General features: G+C 36.1%; 1 pseudogene; it reads left to right on the forward strand.

Annotated features, from left to right (window-relative positions):
- The first annotated feature begins 296 nt into the window (after positions 1-296).
- Positions 297-2,442, forward strand: LOC123817548 (annotated as a pseudogene).
- The last annotated feature ends 5,890 nt before the right edge of the window (positions 2,443-8,332 follow it).

The raw sequence follows: 8,332 nt of genomic DNA on the forward strand, positions 1-8,332 counted from the left end.
AGAGGGAATACTTAATATAATTATATTAGAAAGGAAGGGGGATAATAAGACAAAGGGAATTCAGGTTTCTATTCTTCCTATGAACTGATAACATGACTACTCTAGTAGACCATGACAAGTTATGTACATAATGTAATACCTAGCAACCACTAAAAAAGCTATACAAAGAGATACACTCAAAAATCTATATTTTAAAAAATACTATAGATAGGCACTTCACACACTTCCAGGAAGACCACAGGCGTGCCCACACACATGGGGCTGGGGCAGAAAGAAGAGAACACCCATCCACTGAAATGGATGAGTTTATCATACCTTGAGTTAATTTCTTTAATTATGTTCCATCAGGGATCTGCTCTGCAGCTTACAATAACCAAATAGATTGGCTGTTTTGAGAACAGATTGGTACTGTGGAAATTTATAACTTGTTAGCAAACTACTTTCAAGAGAAATTTTTCCCAGCTCATGAGTCTTGAGCTAGAGAAACTATGTCATGGGCAAAAGGACAGTGACTCTTTAGTGCTGAACTCAACAGGGAGATTATCAAGTACAATCTGCAAGCATTAAACCTCAAGTCCTCTGTGGATGCCTTTGGAGGACCCATTTGGAGCACACCTGCCAGCCCCAGTGACTCTCAGCTTTGAGCTGGCTGTGCAGATGGATCTGTAAAACTATTTCACATCATCCTAGACAATATCCAGATTGAAAGAAATTTTGATAGAAAAGTCACAGCTAAAATCTCAGCTGGCATCCCTCTGGTACCCACATTGCACTGGCTCCATAGACTACATTATTGTTGTTTGATGTCAAATCAGGTAGTGGTATTCATAAGATGCCTGTGGGTAGGCAGTATATGGGCAAGTCTAATCAGAAATGTATCATATGGGTGTGGCCTTTTTGTGAGATGGTATTGCTAGAAAATGCACTTCTGGGACTCAGCTACCAGGATGGTTGTGAAGAACCATCTCGTCACAAATGCTAACATGCAGTCCATTGCCCTATCTGATCAAGAAGACAATTTTGTGATGAGCACAGCTGAGAGGACAGTATACCATTTTCAGGTGGTCTCTGATTTCCAACAGCAGTGAGAAGAAACGGGTGCAAACAAAGCCATTTCAGCATCACACTCACGGTGTGCAAACCATGGCCCTCAGCTCTACAGCACTGATATTTGGAAGCACTGACACACACTTAGTCACTCATTCTCTCATGGAAAAAAATTGAGGTAAAGAAATGACGCTACTCTCTGAAATATCACTTTTCCGCATCAACGTCTCTCCTGTTCAAAAGAGGCAGCTTCTGCTCTTTCAGTTTTTTCATCATTTGGATCTTTGGTGACTGGAATCTACATTTGCAACAGGAAGGCATGGGGATACCCTTCCACTCTCTAAAGTGCAGATCATTTACTGCACCTCAAGAGAAGTGTCCCGAGAACATTATTTGTAGCTGTATCTCCCCATATGGAAGTTGGATGGCCTATTCTGCAGCTTCTTGGGTTTTTTATCTATCAGTTAACTTATGAACATGACAACATAAGCCTCCAAAGGTTTTCCCAAAATGTCAGCATTTCCTCACTCTGTGCTTCCGATTTTGTTTCCCAGAGATTCGACAAAGCTCTTTGTAGCTTTCAATCAGGGGTCTCCCCATATCATTCCATTGTTGGAATTAGGCTTTAAGCATCTACATACTTTACAGCCTCACTCAGGGATGGTGGAGTACACATGTCTTTTGACAGCCAGTCCAGATGGAAATTGGACAGTTGCATCAGGTACCAGTGCTGGTACCAGTGCTGGTACCAGTGCTGGAATCCATGTGTACAAATAAAACATCTAAAACTTCACTATACAGTGCCTGCTTACAATTTTCCTGTGACTGCTCTGCCCATTGCTGCCAATACCAATAACATTGTTACTGCTCATTCTGACCAGCAGATATTTGAATACAGCATCCTAGACAGTATATAGAGTAGAGCCAGACCATCCAGGCGCAGGTGTTTCATCACTTTTGTCTCTAAAGGCATACTCCCACCACACACATCAGTTTTCATCTCAAGAGACCAATGCACATGCTTCTCCATGATGCCTACATGTTCAGCATTATCAATAAGTCACTGCCTCTTCCATATAACAAAACCTGTACAATCCACTTCCTTCCATGAGTGAATTACATGTCATCAGGAGGCATAAAATCCATGCCTTTAAAACTACTAAGACATATAAGCTCCTACTCTTCATGGATCTTTTGGATGAAAGAACACTGGTGGGTATAGAATGGCCTCTGGATGACATCATTGCTCAGCTCCCACTGCCCATTACGAAAGAAGAAATTTGGGATCTAAGACAGGGCACTCTCTATGTGTACATCCTTGAACTGTTCTACCCTGTTTTCACAAATCATGATGATAAAACAAAGTTATTCTCTAGGAAAAAATGTTATAGATAAGCCAAAATGGTATTCTAACAAATGTTCAAAGAATCCATAAGAAGGCAATGAAAAAACAAATGAAAAACAGAACAAATAGAAAACAAAAATTAAATGGCAAACTTAAGGTCTAACATAGCTATAATAAATATAAATATTCTAAATACATCAATTGAAAGACATGGATTGGCTGAAAATATGACTCAACTATATGCTTTCTGCAAGAAACTCACTTCAAATATAACAATATAAGCAGACTGAAAATTAGAGGGAGAGAAAAGATACCATGTGCTCATTAATAAAAAGAAAGAAGTAGTAGCTATATTAATATCAGGTAAAGGGATATCAGGGCAAAGTAAATTACCAGAGACCAAGAAGGACATTAGTGATAAAAGGGCTAATCTACCAAGAAAACATGGCAGTCCTAAATGTGTATTCATAAAATAGAGATATACCATTTGTAAAACAAAAAGTGACAGAACTGAAAGGAGAAATACATATATCACAATTATAGTTGGAGACTTCAGCACTCACCCCCATCAATTTATAGAACAAATAGAGAGAAAATCATCATGAATATAGAAGAACTCAATACCATCTATCAATCAATAGCACTAATTAATTTATGAAACACTATCCTAAAACAACAGTAGAACACATTCTTTCACATCCCCAATGAACATATATGAAGATAAATCATATCCTGGGGTACAGAACAAATCCAAAAGAACTGAAGATATACAGAATGTATTTTCAAATCAGGATGGAATCAAGTTAGAAATTACTTACAGAAAAATAACAAGTAATTCACAAAATAGTTAGATACTAAACAAAGTACTTCTAAATAATCCAAGGGTCAAGTAAGTCATCTCAAATAAACTTTTTAAAAATACATTGAAGTGAGCCCTGGCTAGTGTGGCTCAGTGGGTGTTGCAGGCCAGGTCCTCGGTTTGGGGCTTGTGAGAAACACCCCACTGATGTTTCTCTCACACATTGATGTTGCTCTCCTTCTCTTTTTCCCCTCCCTTCTCCTCTCTCTGAAAGTAAATAAATAAATAAAAATTTTAAAATACATAGAAATGAATGACCATGAAAAATGATCTTATCAAAGTTTGCCCTGGCCAGTGTAGTTCAGTTGGTTGGAGGGTCATCTAGTTACCAACTAAAGGGTTGCAGACTTGATTTCTGGTCAGGGCACATGCCTAGGATGGGGTTTGATCCCAGGTCCAGGCACATATGTGGGGCAACCAACTGGTGTTTGTCTCTCTCCCTTCCTCTCTCTAGAAGCAATGAAAAAAATGTTCCCTGGTGAGGTTTTAAAAAAAAAGTTTGTGGGACATAGTTCAAGCAGTGCTGAGGCAGTGCTGAGAGGCATATTTATAGCATTAATTTATAGCACATATATTAGAAAATAGGAAAAGTCTCAAATCAATAATCTAAGCTCTTACCTCAAGAAACTAGAAAAAGAAAAGTAAGCTGACTGAAAGGAAGCAGAAGAAAGACAGTAATAAAGGGCAGGAATCAATGTAATTGAAAACAGAAAAACAATAGGAAAAAATCAATAAAGCAAAGAGCTGTTTTCTTTAGAAAGGTCAATAAAATTGACAAACCTCTAGCAAGACTGACAATGGAAAAGAGAAAACACAAATTACCAACATTAGGAATCAATGCAGAGCTATCACTACAGACATCAACAAGATAATAAGGAAACAACAACTCTACAAAAAATAAAGTTGACAGATAAAATGGACCAATTCCTCAAAAGCACAAACTACCATAATTCATCAAACATAAAATAAATCATTTGAATAGCATTATAACTATTAAGGACATTGAATTCATAATTTTAAAAGCCAAAGAAGAAATCCACAGGCCCAGATGTCTTCACCATATAACTCTACCAGACGTTTAAAAACGGAGTGAACACTAATTGTACACAGAAGAAGAGGGGTGACTTTCCAAGTTATTTTATGTAGTGTTTGTAATGTATGTATATATTATATTTATTATTACCATGATACCAAAACCAAAGATAATGAAAAAGGAAAACTACAGACCAATATTATTTATGAGTATAGAGGCAAAAAACCCCTAAAATATTAGCAGATAAAATTCAGCAATAAAATAATTACACACCACAATCCATAGATGCAAAGTTGGTCCAATATTTTACAAAACATGTAATTCACATATCAACAGGCTAAAGCAGAAAAATCACAAGGTTATAACAATGGATGCAGAAAAAGCATTTGTCAGACTTTGACCATTTATGATTGTGACTGTCAGAAAGATAGGAATAGAAGGGAACTTCCTCAATTTGATGTAAAGAACATCTACAAAAATGGTAAATAGCTACTTCATTAGTGAAAGACTGACTGCGTTCCTGTAAGACTGGAACTAGGCAAGGATGCCTGTTCTCACTACTCTCATTCACACAGTGTTGAAAGTTCTAGCCACTACAACAAGGCAAGAAAACGAAACAAAGGCATCCAGATTGAGAAGGAAGAAATAAAGCTGTCCCTATATGCAGACATCATTATTGTCTACTTAGAAAATCCCAAGGAATCTATAAGAAGTTAATAAATAAAAAAAATGTTTTGAAGCTAATGAATTAATTAAGGTCACAGAACAAAAGATAAACATACAAAAGGCAAATGTATTTATAAATATTACCAGTGAACACATGGATAGATATCAAAATTTAAAATAACACTACCTATAACTACTCAAAAAATTAAATTATTGGTATAAATCTCAACTACATGTATAAAATGTGTATGCTAACAACTACAAAATGCTGATGAAAGAAATCAGAGATAATCTAAATAAATGGAGAGACATACTATGTTCTTGGATTGAAAGGCTTGACCTGACAGAGATGTCGATTTTCCCTAACCTGATATACAGGTTTGAAGCATTTCCTTTTAAAATTTCAGCAAGATTTTTTATAGATATAGACAAAACTTTATTCTAAATTTCTTATAGCAAGGCAGAGGAAGTAGAAGAGCTAAAAGAATTTTTAAAAAGAAGAATAAAGTGGAAAGAATCAACCTACCCAGTTTCAAGACTTACATAGCTACAGAAACCAAGACTGTGGTATCAGCAGAACAAATGCACAGATCAGTGAACAAGATAAGGACAGAAGTAGACCAACACATACATGCTGGCTGAATTTTCACAAACGTAAAAACAATTCAACTTTCAGCAAATGGGGCTGGAGCAAGTGGATACTCACACACACACAAAAAATAACATCAACTGAAGTCTCACTACCATACAAAATTTAATTCAAAGTGGATTAGATTTAAATGTAAAACTACAAGACTTTTACAGAAAAAAAAAAAACAGAAAATCTTCAGAATCTAGGGCTAGTCAGAGATGTTAGATGTGATGGCAAAGCACAATCCATAAAAGGAAAAACTAATGAAATAGACTTAAAATTTTAAAAGTTTTGCTCTGCAAAAGACCCTGTTAAAAGGATAAAAAGACAAGCTACAAACTGGAAGAAAATATTTTTAAACCAAATATCTGACAAAGGACCAGTATCTGGACTATGTAAAGATTCAGAATTTTTCAATCAAAATTTAATGATTAAAAATAAAAAAGCAACCTGGCTGGCATAGCTCAGTGGATTGAGCTTAGGCTGCGAACCAAAGCATCACAGGTTTGATTCCCAGTCAGGGCACATGCCTGGATTGCAGGCCATGGCCCTCAGCAACTGCACATTGATGTTTCTCTTTCTTCCTCCCTTCCCTCTCTATGAATAAATAAATAAATAAATAAAATCTTAAAAAAAATAAAAAAGCAAACAATCCAATTTTTAAAAGGGCCAGAAGGCATGCACAGCTATTTTTCCAAAGAAGATATATAAAGACAGTAAATAAGCACAGGAAAAAATGTTCAACATCACTAGCCACCAAGGAAATGTAAATTAAGACTACAGTGAGGTGACCCTATTGTTTGTTTGTGAGTTTCTTTTGTTTAAGCCATTCTGGTGAGTATGAAGTGGTAAAACCAAAGGCAGGCACAGATGTGGAGAAACTACATGACTCATACATTGCTAGTGCAAATATGAAATGGTGCTAGTGCAAATATGAAATGGTGCAGTCAACTCTGCAAAACAGTCTGGCAGTGTCTTATGAATCTAAATGTGCAACTACCATATGACCCAGTAATTGCACTTTAGGCACTTATCCCAGAGAAATAGCATCTTAGATACCCACTCTATGTATATGAATGTTTGTAACAGCTCTATACATGATGCCCCAAAATAGAAACCACCCAGTTGTCATCCTTCCACAGGTAAATGGTTAAACAAATCTTGTTATATGCATACCATGAAATACAGTAACAAACAAACTATTAATACATGCAATAGCCTGGGTGAATCTCCAGAGAACTATGCTTAGTGAAAAAAAAGCCAATCCCAAAAAGTTACCTACATATGCTTCCATTTATAACATTCTTGAGGTGACAAAGTTATAGAAATGGGGAACAGACTCTTAGTTGTCAGGGGGGTTAAGGGAGAGATGAGTGTGGGGTGGACGTGGTGGGGACTATAAAAGGGCAGCAAGAGGGGTACTTGTGGTGATGGAAATGTTCAGTATCTGGACTGCATCAATGTCCATATCGGATTGTGACACTATGGTTTCACAAAATGTTACCCTTGGAAACTGGGTAAAAGGTGCACAGGCTCTCTCTTTCGTAACTGCATGTGAATTTACAATTTCCTCAAAAAGTTTAATTTCTCCTGGCTGGTGTAGCTCAGTGGATTGAGCGTGGGCTAGGAACCAAAGTGTCCCAGGTTCGATTCCCAGCCAGGGTACATACATGACTGGGTTGCAGGCCATAACCCCCAGCAACCGCACATTGATGTTTCTCTCCCTCTCTCTCTCTCCCTCCCTTCCCTCTCTAAAAATAAATAAAATTAGAAAAAAAAAAGTTTAATTTCTAAAAAAAAGAGAAGCTGCTTAACAATAAATTCCAGCTAACCAAAGATGAAAATAAATTTCATGTTTAGAAAAGGTTATCAATGACCATTGAATCAGTTAAACATACAACTAAGAAAAAATTATAGGAATAATTGTTTTAGTATAGAACATAAATGTTAAACCTTGACATTAAAAACATCACATATTTGAAAATTGCCAAGAGAGTAAATCTTATAAGTTCTCATCACAAGAAAAAAATTGTAACTGTGTATGGTGGTGGATGTTAACTAGAATTATTGTGGTGATCATTTCTCAGGGTATACAAATATCCAAGTTAGGTTGTATACCTGAAAATAACAACGTTAATTGTCAATTATACCTCAGATTTTTAAAAAGGACATGGGAAGTAACAGGGAAAAAAATGAAGAGTTCTAATTTCTGCAGCTTACATTGCAACAAATAATCAATATTGTATGTATATTAAAAAATTAAGTTTTAAAGACTGCTCCAGCCTCCTGGTATTTTCCTTTAAAAAAAAAACACATAAGTAGTCTTTCAGGAAATAAAATACTTTGTGATAGAAAAGCTTTTGAATATTTCAACAATTCTTTGTTTCAGTTTGGATGTCTTTGTTTTGCTAAAATCAAGTAAAGTTAAACCCAAATATTTTAAGAAGTAGCTCCTGAAGTATGATTGTCTTATTGCATGATTTGGAGACAGAGACTTATGCCTGCAGTGTAAGAGGGTGCTGAAAGGGTGGTCACCACCTCCTGTCAGTGATAGTAATTTCTGGCTGGATGTGATCCATTTTTATTTGCTTGGTGCTGTGTTTTTCTGCTTAGTTTGAATTCTTCGTGATAAGTATATATCACTCTTATAAAACAAGTCATAGTGATTAAGCCTATTAAAAGGTTTAGAAATAAACTTTTTAAAAAAGAATTATTTTTCCTAAGGAGCAATTTCAAACAAGTGCTCACTGG

This window comes from Phyllostomus hastatus, unplaced genomic scaffold, assembly GCF_019186645.2.
Source record: "Phyllostomus hastatus isolate PE091 unplaced genomic scaffold, TTU_PhHast_1.1 phas_contig_113, whole genome shotgun sequence".
In the NCBI taxonomy this organism is placed as follows: Eukaryota; Metazoa; Chordata; class Mammalia; order Chiroptera; family Phyllostomidae; genus Phyllostomus; species Phyllostomus hastatus.